Below are 14,709 nucleotides of genomic sequence, written 5' to 3'. Positions count from 1 at the left end.
GGATAGCTATATTTGAGCACTTCCATGGCCAAATGTTAACTTGTCACTTTTTTAAAGTTTGGAAATACTTTGAAGGTAAGTCCCAGGGCAAGTATAAGTTTGTGTGTCTTCTGAATAGAATGCTTGCACAATCACTTAAGGTGGTCAAGCTATCAATGTCTTAAGGCTCCTGGCAAGAGATACTGGATATCTCTGATGTGGTTTGGTTTCACAGCTGGAATTTCCATCATGGAGACATGTAGGAAAATAGAACTAGAGAATTAAACTGGGAGTGACCACAGTGTTTGTCACATACCCATTTCCTGGTCCCAGTTCCTCCCTAAAATCAAGTTTTGCTCGACCACAAAGCCCCGTCCATTCAAACCTCGTGGAGTTGAGAAGTTGCAACACAGCACTGGGTGCTCCTCACTGGACACCTGTGCCTGGCATTCTACAGACCTCGGGGCTGAAGTCACCAACCCGCAGCCTTCCCAGTTCCCAGGCCCCTTCCTTGCCACCCACGCCGTCCCTGCCTGGGTCCCCCCTGGGGAGTCTACAATCTGTCCTCTGTTGGGGGCTTGAGGCATTTCTGGGACTCAGATACCTCCAACAGCTCCCCCAGTATGCACCCCATCATAACCCAGTCCCCGCCATGCCGAGGCCCTCCTTCCTCCCTAGTTGTGGCCCCGACAAAAAAGAAGGCCCATGGCTGCAGTGCCACATATAAAGGATGAAGACCTCGAGGCCCTTCTCCCTCTGAGTCTCCCTCCCACCGATGACCCTCCAGAAGCCCACTGGCTCCTCCTCACCCTCACTCACACTTCAACTCCCAGTTGGATTGGCCTGTGGACCTACCTGCTGCATCTCAGTAGGAGAGAAAGAATCTAGACCTTAGGAACTTGGCCTCACAGCTCCAAGGCATTCACCACGAGGGCGAAGGGGTAGAGTAGAAGACGCCCAGTGAACATGTGCACTGAGGTGGGCGCCCAAATAGCATGCGCAGTGAGATGTGCGCTAGCCTTAAGGGCTGTGGTGTCCCTCCTTCTCCCCCCTCCCCCTGCTCTTTCCTCCATCCCTTCCTAGGACCCCACTAAGGACTTTGGAATCCATCCTCCCTGTGTGTTTTTTTTTATGCCTCTGAGACTCAAATACCCCAATATCACTGTTCAAAACTCACTCCGTGTTCACCTGACCCTCCTCCCCTCTATGGCCCTTATTCCTCCCTTTTCCAGGCCCCTCAAGGGAGGAAGTGCATGGTGGTGTCGCTGACTTCTAGTAGGAGGATGAGGCCCTCTGTCAGGCCACGGACCAAGTGGCCCAACCCATGGGAAGTCTGCCCACTTTCCCTCACACTCACTCACACTTCAACTTCTGGGAGGACTGATCTGTGGACCCACCTGATGTGTCACAGTCAGCAAGAAAGAAGTCACGACATTTCCTCCCACAGCTCTGCAGGGACAGAAGGCAGACAGCAAGACCCACGGGCAGCAGGAACTTGCATAGGAAGGAACATGCACATTGAGCCAGGGACTTTCAGGGACAGCCAGAGTTTCCTCACTGTCACCATGATAGCAGCAGCTGCTGCCATCACACTGGCTGCAGCAGGGAGGCCCAGCCAGGGCTGCACGCTCTGTGGAGGCAGCAGGAGCCAGGGACAAGTGGGATCCCCATCTTTTACGAGTTGGGGAGGGAGCTCCTGGGTGCACCTGCAGCTGCCCAAACGGCAGCTGTAGACCCAGACCTCTAGCTCCATGGAGTAGGCATATTGTGGCTACAGATCCAAGCCTCCCTGTCCTCTTGGGGGGACTGTGAGCAGGCAGGATCCCTGCCCTCCCGGGTGCAGCTGCAGCCAAACGATCTATGGCTGCAGACCCAGGAGCTGGGGACAGGTGGGAGCCCCACCCCTTCAGAGTTGGTGGGTTGGGAGCTCCCCAGGAGCAGCTGCAACTGCCCTCCCAGGTGCAAGACCCAGGCGTGTCTGCAGCCTGCACTCTCTGAAGCCCAGGAAGGCCCCCACTGTCCCTGCAGACTTGGAAGTGTCAGCACCCACTGCCTGATCTCTCCCTGCTCCCAGCACCCACTCTGATTTCAGAGCAGGTTGGGAGCTGAGCCCCTGCACTGTCACAGCTCAGCCAAGTGTGCACATGGCCAGGCCAGCACTGGCATGCCTGCCCCCTGCCACCTCAGACACCTCCAGAATTTGATTTTTGAGGAACATGAGAGGGGAAGCCAAGGGGGTGCTGAGGGCAGCTGGGCGGAGGCCTGCAGGTGCCCCTTGGTGTGAGCAGCCTGGGCATCATAGACTGCAGTGGGAGGCAGACAGGCTCCAGAGCAGAAGGGGGCAGTCCCTGGTAAGGACCCACCTTCAGACCAGGGACTGGCCAGGCAGCCAATCCCAGAGACCAGAGTGTGGACTTGTGGTGCCTTTTCTGGGCTGATCCATGGCCACCCATGGACCAATGTACATGCACTTTCTCCCCTCTGAGGTCCATAAATGCCTGGGACTCAGCCAGAGCAGGGCAAAGGATGGAGAGACAATGGGACGACCAGCTGCAGAGAGGAGCTACCCTCTCCAGCGCCTCCTCTCTGCTGAGAGCTGCAGACATTGGAAAGACCTGCCTGCAAAGAGGAGCCACACTCTTCAGGGCCTCCTCTCTGCTGAGAGCTGAACACTTGAGCGAACAACCTGCCTACAGAGGAACTACCCACTGCGGATCTCCTCTGAGCTGTTCTAACACTCAATAAAGCTCCTCTATGTCTTGTTTTTTTAAAAAGTGAATATACAGTTTACTTAACATTCAAACTTCATTAAGACATGTGCAATATGGCAATTTTACTGGGGATTAAACCCTACCTAGGATGATTCCTTGCCGGAGCTTAGCAACAGGGTCCAGTTCACACTTAGCACTAATTAAATATTTTACTGAATAAATATAATACCAAACAAAATGCATTCAAATGCTTTCTAAAAAAATTTTAAAGTCCTTTCTACTCAGGCTAATGACAAACACAATAAAGGCAGATATGCTAGTTTAACATAATTGGCTGATTTTATACAGCACTTATATCTTTTAGTCCACAAGTATATTATTAAATCATAGAGAACATCAAATACAACCATTTCTACAGAACTAGGAAATAAATTTCTAAGAAAGAAAGATTTTACAGACCCCATCTTTTATACCCACCCCAACAGTCTAACTCTAAAGAGGATGAAGCCAATGACTTTCCTCACAAGAGTTCATGACTAATGTAGCTTTGCTATCAAAATCTATATTTCTGATCCATTATGAGCATCGAGACAAGATCCAAATAGTCCCAAAGAAAGAACCACAATGCATATTGTCATTGCCTATTCAGCAACAGCGAACACTGCATCCAAAACTCTCATCCCAGGAATTAAATAAGGTCAGCCACATTCATGGGCATCTCCTTTACTGTAGTATTGTAGAAAGTCTCAATGTCATGAAGAATCCTCTTGTCTTCTTCAGTAACAAAGTTTATAGCCACACCTTTCCTCCCAAATAGACCACCTCTGCCAATTCTGTGAATATAGTTTTCACGATTGGTAGGTAGATCATAATTTATAACCAAAGACAGTTGTTGCACATCGATCCCACGAGCCAACAAGTCACTAGTGATCAGAACACGGCTTGACCCTGATCAGAATTCCCTCATGATAACATCTCTCTCCTTCTGGTCCATGTCACCATGCAGAGCAGAAACTGAAGTCTCTGGCATGCATTTTCTCAGTCAGCCAGTCCACTTTGGGCCTTGAGAAAAATAATAGCCTGCGTAATGGTCAGTGTCTCGTACAAGTCACAAAGTGTATCCAACTTCCATTCTTCTCTCTCAACATTAATATAAAACTGTTTGATTCCTTCAAGGGTCAATTATTCCTTTTTCACCAGAATTCAAATTGGATCTCTCATGAATTTTTTGGTCACTTCCAACACATCAGTTGGCATTGTGGCAGAAAGCAACACAACCTGAATACTTGTATTTAGTTTTTGGAAAATCTCATAGATTTCATCCTTAAACCCACGGCTCAACATTTCATCTGCTTCATCCAAAACAAGCATTTTGATCCATTTTGGAAAAAGATATCTTCTGTTTAACACATCAAACACTCTCCCAAGTGTACCAACAACAATATGTGGTGCTTCAGCCTGCAGTTTTTGCATTTCAGTTTGAACATTTGTTCCACCAATGCAGACATGACAAGTTGCTCCCATATAGTCTCCAAGTGCCAGAATTACCTTTTGGATCTGTGGAGCCAGTTCTCTGGTGGGGGCCAGCATTAGTGCTTGGGTCTCCAACTGTTGCAGGATGGAAATAGCAAATGTGGCTGTCTTGCCAGTACCTGACTGAACTTGACCCTTTCATACAGGTAATAATAGCTCTCTGCTGAATAGCAGAAGACTTCTCAAAATCGTAAGCATAGATGCCCCAAAGAAGAGACTCCTTTAAATTCATATCATCGAAGTTATCAACGATCTCATTACAGTTGCTCTCAATGGCACCATCAGGGTCCATTCCCTCTGGGCTGCCACGTTCTCTGTTATAATCCATGGAGCCACCAGGCATGATCCAAAAAACCACTCAGTGCCCGACTGAAAAGTCCTTTTGTCTTGTTTACCCTCCACTTGTCTGTGTACCTTATACTTCCTGGATGCAGGACAAGAACTTGAACAAAGGTGCCACCAGCCACAGAGGTTTCCAGCCAGAAAATCGACACCCCAAAGATCCCATAACACCTGTATCCGCATCCACAGGGCATATTTTAGTAAAAAGAAAGGGACTTAAGAGAGCTTTTGTTTCTTTGCCCAAACAATCTCCTGCATCAAGAAACACTGGAAACACACAGTCCCATGTCACCCTTAGTGGAGGATGTATTTCTTTTGTGACAGAAATAAGGAATTTTATGTCTGTATTTACACGTGCTTTTTCCTAAGGATGTTGCTCTGTTGCCAAGGCTGGAGGGCAGTGGCACAACTCCTGGGCTCAAACAATCCTCATCCTGCAGCCTCCCAAGTGGGTGGTACTACAGGTGTGGACACAACACCTGAGCAATTGATTCATTTATTTTTTAGAGAGTGGTCTCACTATGTTGTTCATGCTGGTCTCAAATTCTTGGGCTCAAGTGATCTTCCCACCTTGGCCAATTTTTATACATGCTTTGATTAATCACTTTTTTCTGTGATTCTGGGTTTTATGCCATGCTTCCTGTGAATGTAACAATAAAAGATCTTACAGGGCAATAATCCTACTGCATTTCTAGTCAGACTAACAATTATTACACTTCAGCTTTTACGTCACCATTATGCTTAAATGACATATTGACCAAGACATAGAATGAAAGATTCTGAGATTTTGACATTATTAACAAATCAACTTGAGAAATACACAATTGTGGACTATCAGGAAAATTATTGCCTTGAAACTCATGTAGGATAGGTGAGCCCCAAAGTTGGAGCTTATTCCAGGGGGGTTCTTGGCTTTGCCTCGGAGAGAATTTAAGCATGAGCTGGTGGTGTTAGACAGCAATACTTTTATAGAACAGTATGACTCCTTTCTGAACAGGGCTAACCTACAGGCAGTGCGCCAGGAGGCAGCAACCTATGGGCTCTTGACAACTGTATTTATACTCATTTATACCCACTTTCAGTTCCATGTAAATGAAGGGGTAGGTTAATGCAAATTGAAGGGCGAGTTACTTAGAACTGTCTAGTAATGCAGGGGGGCAGGGGAGGGTGAACTTCTGGTTCATTGCCATGGCGGTTGTAAACTGTCATGGTGCTGGTGACAGTGTCATGTGCTAGTGAACAATGAAGGCAGCTAGAGATTCCTCAATCATCCACGGTCATCTCTGTCTGCGGGTTCATGAGGGTTTCTTCACCCTATCCTGTGAGGACCATGAATTAAGTCCTGTCAGGACCTGGAACTAAGTGCCGTGTGTCTTCTACTTCAAAACTACAAGAGAATGCAGGGTTTTCTTTCTTATTAAAATCAGGTGTCCCTTTAATCATTCCAAGCATATTTTTTATTGCATGCAGCCATTCAAAGTTTGCTTTTTCACAAATATTTGGCCTAAATTTTCTATTCAGCTTCAGTTTCAGCTTAGGATAATTAGGAAGACAAAGTAGCCAAATTCTATGCCAACAAGATTTCTGGCATCCCTATACTACTTTGTGATCCTGATAATTCTTATGTGACCATCATATCTAACCAATACTACATCATCAGTACTATAAACAAACCATAACATTTGGAGTTATGGTTATCATGTTATCCCAATTACTTTCAGATGAGTAATTGGGAAATAGATTGAGAGTTCAATAAAAAAAAGAGCATACATAAGTTAGAAAATATCCGGAAGAATGTTATATTCTTCTTGATTAGACCCATGTTTATATAAATGTATACATTATAACATAAATATGTCTTTATATTGATACAAATTCTTGGTAAACATAGTGAAAAACATTCATTTGTATCATGTTTTTAATTTTGCTTGTTGAAAAATCACAAAACACATTGGTAACTTGATGGGGATGGCATGGAATCTATAAATTACCTTGGGCAGTATGGCCATTTTCACGATATTGATTCTTCCTACCCATGAGCATGGAATGTTCTTCCATTTGTTTGTATCCTCTTTTATTTCATTGAGCAGTGGTTTGTAGTTCTCCTTGAAGAGGTTCTTCATGTCCCTTGTAAGTTGGATTCCTAGATATTTTATTCTCTTTGAAGCTATTGTGAATGGGAGTTCACTCATGATTTGGCTCTCTGTTTGTCTATTATTGGTGTATAAGAATGGTTGTGATTTTTGCACATTGATTTTGTACCCTGAGACTTTGCTGAAGTTGCCTATCAGATTAAGGAGATTTTGGGCTGAGACGATGGGGTTTTCCAGATATACAATCATGTCATCTGCAAACAGGGACAATTTGACTTCCTCCTTTCCTAATTGAATACCCTTTATTTCTTTCTCCTGCCTGATTGCCCTGGCCAGAACTTCCAACACTATGTTGAATAGGAGTGGTGAGAGAGGGCATCCCTGTCTTGTGCCAGTTTTCAAAGGGAATGCTTCCAGGTTTTGCCCATTCAGTATGATATTGGCTGTGGGTTTGTCATAAATAGCTCTTATTATTTTGAGATACGTGCCATCAATACCCAATTTATTGAGAGTTTTTAGCATGAAGCGTTGCTGAATTTTGTCAAAGGCCTTTTCTACATCTATTGAGATAATCATGTGATTTTTGTCATTGGTTCTGTTTATATGCTGGATTACGTTTATTGATTTGCATATGTTGAACCAGCCTTGCATCCCAGGGATGAAGCCCACTTGATCATGGTGGATAAGCTTTTTGATGTGCTGCTGGATTCGGTTACCAATGACTTTCTTCACAGAATTGGAAAAAAACTACTTTAAAGTTCATATGGAACCAAAAAAGAGCCCACACCGCCAAGTCAATCCTAAGCCAAAAGAACAAAGCTGGAGGCATCATGCTACCTGACTTCAAACTATACTACAAAGCTACAGTAACCAAAACAGCATGGTACTGGTACCAAAACAGAGATATAGACCAATGGAACAGAACAGAGCCCTCAGAAATAATGCCGCACATCTACAGCTATCTGATCTTTCACAAACCTGACAAAAACAAGCAATGGGGAAAGGATTCCCTATTTAATAAATGGTGCTGGCAAAACTGGCTAGCCATATGTAGAAAGCTGAAACTGGATCCCTTCCTTACACCTTATACAAAAATTAATTCAAGATGGATTAAAGACTTACATGTTAGATCTAAAACCATAAAAACCCTAGAAGAAAACCTAGGCAATACCATTCAGAACATTGGCATGGGCAAGGACTTCATGTCTAAAACACCAAAAGCAATGGCAACAAAAGCCAAAATTGACAAATGGGATCTAATTAAACTCAAGAGCTTCTGCACGGGAAAAGAAACTACCGTCAGAGTGAACAGGCAAACCTACAGAATGGGAGAAAATTTTTGCAATCTACTCATCTGACAAAGGGCTAATATCCAGAATCTACAATGAACTCAAACAAATTTACAAGACAAAAACAAACAACCCCATCAACAAGTGGTCAAAGGATATGAACAGACACTTCTCAAAAGAAGACATTTATGCAGCCAAAAGACACATGAAAAAATGCTCATCATCGCTGGCCATCAGAGAAATGCAAATCAAAACCACAATGAGATACCATCTCACACCAGTTAGAATGGCGATCATTAAAAAGTCAGGAAGCACATCCCATTCCTGGGTATATACCCAAAGGATTACAAAACATGCTGCTATAAAGACATATGCACATGTTTGTTTATTGCAACACTATTCACAATAGCAAAGACTTGGAACCAACCCAAATGTCCAACAATGATAGACTGGATTAAGAAAATGTGGCACATATACACCATGGAATACTATGCAGCCATAAAAAATGATGAGTTCATGTCCTTTTTAGGGACATGGATGAAGCTGGAAACCATCATTCTCAGCAAACTATCGCAAGGACAAAAAACCAAACACCGCATGTTCTCACTCATAGGTGGGAATTGAACAATGAGAACACATGGACACAGGAAGGGGAACATCACACACCGGGGCCTGTTGTGGGGGGGAGGGAGGGGGGAGGGATAGCATTAGGAGATATACCTAATGTTAAATGATGAGTTAATGGGTGCAGCACACCAACATGGCACATGTATACATATGTAACAAACCTGCACGTTGTGCACATGTACCCTAAAACTTAAAGTATAATTAAAAAAATTAAAAAAATAAAAATTACAAAACACAGAAAATCATAAACAAAATCTCAGCAATGGGAGATTTATAATAGTGCCCATTTAACTGCAGCATTATGAAGAATATCCATGGGTATTCGTTGTTTATTCAAAAATAAGTGTTTTCTAATTTGATGGAGAAAGTTTCCATTTAAATTTTGCTTTATTTTTCATTCCAAAATTACTAGAAGGTGCATAAGTGTTTCTATATCTTTAGAATTTGAACTGATTTGGTGCTAATTTTCCATTTTATTCTTATTTTTATTTATCATGTTATATCCATACTGTTTTAATTTTTTTCATCTCAAGGGTTTTTGTTTGTGTGTACAAAGAGTATTAACTCTGTCACGTTATACAAAGAATAACTTTTCTGTTGATATATTGTTTCAAAATTGTTGATGATTTTTATTATTTTTTCTTCTTTAAAAATGTTTACTTAACAACTAATAATTATATATATTTATGGGGTACAATTTGATGATTTGATATATGTATACAATTTAAGATATGAGTGAGTTATAAAAGGGATTGGCTAGAAGTGCAACAAATGTTTACCTCACACTGTGAAATTTTGGCTGTTTTTATTCTGCTATTCCATATTTTACAATTTTCTGTAAAAATCATCTACTACTTTTTAATCAGAAAAGAAATAATATCTTACATCAAGAAAATTAATATTAAATTCCTTTAGAAAGAATATACAACTACAAATCCTTAATGAAATAAATAGCAATATGCTATTTACTTTATTATGGTAAACTTCTGGTTCATTGCCATGGCATGTGTTTCTCTCCTTGTGAAGGGCTGAAGTTACACCAAGTTCTGGTATGTTACTTTTGTGTGTGTGTGTGTGTGTGTGTGTGTTTTTTTTTTTTGACATGATCGCACTCTGTGGACCAGGCTGGAGTGCAGTGATGCAAGTACAGCTCACTGCAGCCTCGATCTCCCAGGCTCAAGGGATTCTCCCACTTCAGCTTCTGATCTAGCTGGAACTACAGGCACACGCCACCACACCCAGCTAGTTTTTGTATTTTTTCGTAGAGATGGCATCCACTTTGTTGCCCAGGCTGGTCTGGATCCCCTGGCCTCAGGCAATCCTCCTGCCTCAGCCTCCCAAAGTGCTGGGATGACAAGTGTGAGCCACCTCGCCAGGCCTTCACTTTCTTTAATGAACAATTATCAGAGTTTCATCTTAGAGGCAAAAGTGGCTACTGCCAGCCAATCTGAGTGTGGTGTTGGAGGGGAATCTGGCTGATTCAGATGTTTCTAATGAACTTTTAAATTAACCTACCTGATGATTATCCTAAGGTCCTTTCTGGCTCTGTGTTTTTTTGATTCAGGGTTTGGAGTTTTTCAGAGGCTTTGTTACAAAGATCATCACCTGGGCGGCGTCCCACGCTGTAATATCAGCACTTTGGGAGGCCGAGGCAGGCAGATCACTTGAGGTCATGAGTTTGAGACTAGCCTGGCCAACAGGGTGAAACCTCCATCTCTACTAAAAGTACAAAAATCAGCTGGCCGTGGTGGCAGGTCTCTATGAATTCCAGTTACAGTGGGGAGTGAAGCAGGAGAATCCCTTGAACCTGGGAGATACAGTGTGCAGTGAGCCGAGATCACGCCACTGCACTCCAGCCTGGGCGATGGAGTAAGTCTCTGTCTCAAACAGCATCTCTCACCTACGGTGATTTGAGCTGTGGTCTTGTCTCCTTGGGTTTCTCTATCAGTCTGATCCCATCTACTCTATCTCCCAGGAATGCCTTAATATTTCTGGTGGACCACTGACACGTTTTCTTATTTTCCTCTACTCTTGAGAATTGACCCTTGAAAACATTTTCTTCCCAGTTCAATGGAATGTTGAGTGGGGCATGGGATCTATCTGCCATCTTGCTCCAATCATCTGGTTTTAGATATTTTATGTATATTTGTCACTATATAAGTGTATTTTTTCTCAGTTTGGTTTTCTAAATGGTTAATATTGGTATGTAGAAAACCTATCTATATATATATAATTTTTTGTTACCTGTCTGGGTGCAGCTTCCCCTGCATTTTGGCACAAGACTCAATATGTTTTATTCTCCAAAAAGAAAGTGACAGGCTGGGTGTGGTGGCTCACGCCTCTAATCCCAGCACTTTGGGAGACTGATGCTGGTGGATCAATTGAGTTCGAGACCAGCCTGGCCAAGCTGGTGAACCCCCTTCTGTACTAAAAATACAATAAAATTAAAAAATTAGCCGGGCATTGGTGGTGCGCACCTGTAGTCCCAGCTACTAGGGCAGCTGAGGTGGGAGGATCATTTGAGCTCGGGAGGTGGAGATTGTAGTGAGTCGAGATCGTGCCACAGCACTCCAGTCCAGGCGACAGAGACTCTATCTCTAAAGAAAAAAGATAAAGAAAATTCACTTCACAGGCAATAGGTAGTTATAAAAGGATAATTTATGGACGATTTCATAGGGGAGAATGATGGAAAGAATGATGTATATATATATATATACACACACATATATATACATATATACACACATATATATACACATATATACACACATATATATACACATATATATACACACATATATACACACATATATATTTATATATATATCCTTTATGTATATTTATATATATAAAACAGAGCTGAGCGATTCACTGGAACAATCACCAGAACTGCCTTTTTCTCCAAAAATAGTACCCCTAAGCTATACTACTACTGGTTCTTCTAGTCCTTCCCTCTATTCCACATCCTCAAATTGTCCATTTTCTTATTGGGATAATTTTCCTCTGCCCAGATCTGGGTCCTCCACAACACTTAACACTGTCTTCGAGTGTTTGAATGCCCATTGCTTTAGCTCAGATTCCCAAGGAAACAGGCTTTGGGCCATACAGGACACCTCTAGACAGACTATACTGAGAAACAATGCCTGGAATGGTGCATGGGGAGAGGAGAGGAGAGGAGAGGGAATTACGTACCTGACTCTCACTCCTGGTTCCTTTTCTTATTGGTCAAAATTTACCCCACAGGTGCGAACTCCCCTACACTTATAGATTGCATCAACTGCCCCTTTGACAGCTGTCTAGGAAGCCAGATCCCACTTTGAAGTGTAGTGTTTCATACAATCCAAAAGTGTTAGCAGAGGCCAGGCGTGGTGGCTCACGCCTGTAATCCCAGCACTGTGGGAGGCCAAGGCAGGCAGATCATGAGGTCAGGAGTTGGAGACCATCCTGGCCAGCATGATGAAACCCTGTCTCTACTAAAAATACAGAAATTAGTTGGGCATGATGGTACACACCTGTAATACCAGCTACTTGGGAGGCTGAGGAAGGAAAATCGCTTGATCTCAGGAGACAGAGGTTGCAGTGAGCCAAGATCGCACCATTGCACTCCAGCCTGGGCAACCAGAGCGAAACTCTGTCCTGAAAAACAAAAAGTCATTCTATTATAATCCTGATAATTGCTTTGCTTTGCATCTTACTATGGACTTGTTGGATATCTATGTGGCTGTACACTACCCAGAGAAAGATAGAAACAGCAGTGGAGATAATTGGAAAATTGTAATGTTACTATAAAATAACAAAAGGGGGAAATTGTAAGGTTAACTACACATAAAATTTAGATTTTCCTGTTGCCAAAAGGGAAGAAGATACCTTTTCCCATTTCCCTTTCCCTAGAGCATTTCCTTCAGAAAATTTGTGTTGGTAAATTCTTCCTTTGATATGTAAGCCTCTGGCCCCGTATATCCCAGGAATGTCTTGGACTTGAACTCCAGGCCTCAAGTGATCCTCCAGCCTCAGCCTCCCAAAGTGTTGGGATTACAGGTGTGAGCCACCATGTCCAGTCCCTAGAAAGGTCTTTCTTCAGGGCCTTGAGCCATCTCTTTGAAACGTGAACATTGAGGAAGATGACGTCCCAGTCTCCCTGTCACCAGGGGAGTTTGCCTAGGTGCCTTGCTCCAAGCTGTAAGCACCTGCTTGTCATAGAGATACGAGTTTTATTTTTCCTTCAGATAAAGGCAATTAACTAGCACAGATGGGTACTCCAATTCCTTGGTGAACTCAGGACTTGCCTGGGAGTATTTAGTTTTCACCCTTGGCTGCTGCTATACAACCAAAGCAATTAGCTACCTACGTGGACTTTCTGGTTTCTGCTACCACTTTTTTGATTGTTTGTTTTGTTTTGTTTTTCAGATGGAGTCTTGCTCTGTCGCCCAGGCTGAAGTGCCGTGCTGCAATCTCAGCTCACTGCAACCTCTGCCTCCCAGGGTCAAGCGATTCTCCTGCCTCAGCCTCCCGAGTAGCTGAGATTACAGGTGTGTGCCACCATGCCGGGCTAATTTTTGTATTTTTAGTAGAGACTGGGTTTCACCATGCTTGCCAGGCTAGACTCGAACTCCTGACCTCATGATCTGCCTGCCTTGGCATCCCAAAGTGATGGGATTGCAGGCGTAAGCCACAACACCTGGCCTCTATGACCACTTTTGGATTGTATGAAACACTACACTTCAAAGTGTGGGATCTGGCTTCCCAGATAGCTGTGAAAGGGGCAGATGATGCAATCTGGAAGTGTGGGGGAGTTCATGCCTATGTGGTAAATTTTGACCAATTAAAAAAAAAAAAACCATGAGTGAGAGCCAGGTACGTAAATTCCCTCTCCTCTCCCCATGCACCGTTCCATGCATGGCTTCTCAGTATAGTCTGTCTAGAGGTGTCCTGTATGGCCCAAAGCCTGTTTCCTTGGGAACCTGAGCTAAAATAATGGGAATTCACACACTCGCAGACAGTGTTAAGTGTTGTGGGGGACCCAGATCTGGGCAGAGGAAAATTACCCCAATAAGGAAATGGACAATTTGAGGATTTGGAATAGAGAAAAGGACTAGAAGAACCAGTAGTAGAATAGCTTATGGGTAGCACTTTTGGAGAAAAAGGCAGTTCTGGTGATTTTTGCAGTGAGTTCTGCTCAGCTCTGTAAAATGTATACTTCCTTTCTTTCCATCAGTCTCCCCTATGAAATCTTCCATAAATTATCCTTTTATAACTATCTATTGCCAGTGAAGTGAATTTTCTTTTTTTCTTTTTCTTTTTATTTACAGATAGAGTTTCTGTCCACGAGGCTGGAGTGCAGTGGTGCCACCTTGGCTCACTGCGATCTCCGCCTCCCGAGTTCAAATGATCCTCCCACCTCAGCTGCCCTAGTAGCTGGGACTACAGGCGTGCACCACCAATGCCCGGCTAATTTTTCTTTCTTTCTTTTTTTTTTTTTGCATTTTTAGTAGAGATGGAGTTTTACCATCTTGGCCAGGCTGGTCTCGAAATCCTGACCTCAGTTGATCCACATGCCTCGGCCTCCCTACGTGCTGGGGTTACAGGTGTGAGCCACCACACTCAGCCTGTCAGTTTTGTTTTGAAGAATAAAATAGATTGAGTCTTGTGCCAAAATGCATGGGAAGCTGTACCCAGACAGGTAACAAAATATTATTAACAATAATAGATAGGGTTTCTACATGCTGATAATAGCCATTTAGAAAACCAAATTGAGAAAAATTACACTTATATTGTGACAAAAATACATGAAATATCTAATAACAGGTGATTGGAACAAGATGGCAGCCAGATCCCGTGCCCCACTCAACATTCCATCAAAGTAGGAAGAAAATGTTTTCAAGAGTCAATCCTTGACAGTAGAGGAAAATAGGAAGACGTGTCAGTGGTCCACCAGAAATATTGAGGCATTCCTGGTAGATAGAGTAGATGGGATCAGACTGACAGAGAAACCCGAGGAGACAAGACCACAGCTCAAATGAGTGTAGGCGAGAGATGCTGTTTGTTTTTTGAGACAGAGACTTACTCTGTCGCCCACGCTGGAGTGCAGTGGCGTGATCTCGGCTCACTGCATGGTGTGTCTCCCGGGTTCAAGTG

General features: G+C 43.3%; 1 pseudogene; it reads right to left on the bottom strand.

Moving 5' to 3' along the window:
- Nucleotides 1-3,334: 3,334 nt before the first annotated feature.
- On the bottom strand, nucleotides 3,335-4,566 carry LOC129395277 (eukaryotic initiation factor 4A-II-like; annotated as a pseudogene).
- Nucleotides 4,567-14,709: the final 10,143 nt, after the last annotated feature.

Source organism: Pan paniscus, chromosome X, assembly GCF_029289425.2.
Source record: "Pan paniscus chromosome X, NHGRI_mPanPan1-v2.0_pri, whole genome shotgun sequence".
Classification (NCBI taxonomy): domain Eukaryota; kingdom Metazoa; phylum Chordata; class Mammalia; order Primates; family Hominidae; genus Pan; species Pan paniscus.
Note: the sequence above shows the minus strand (reverse complement) of the source record. Positions and strands in the feature narration are given on the sequence as shown.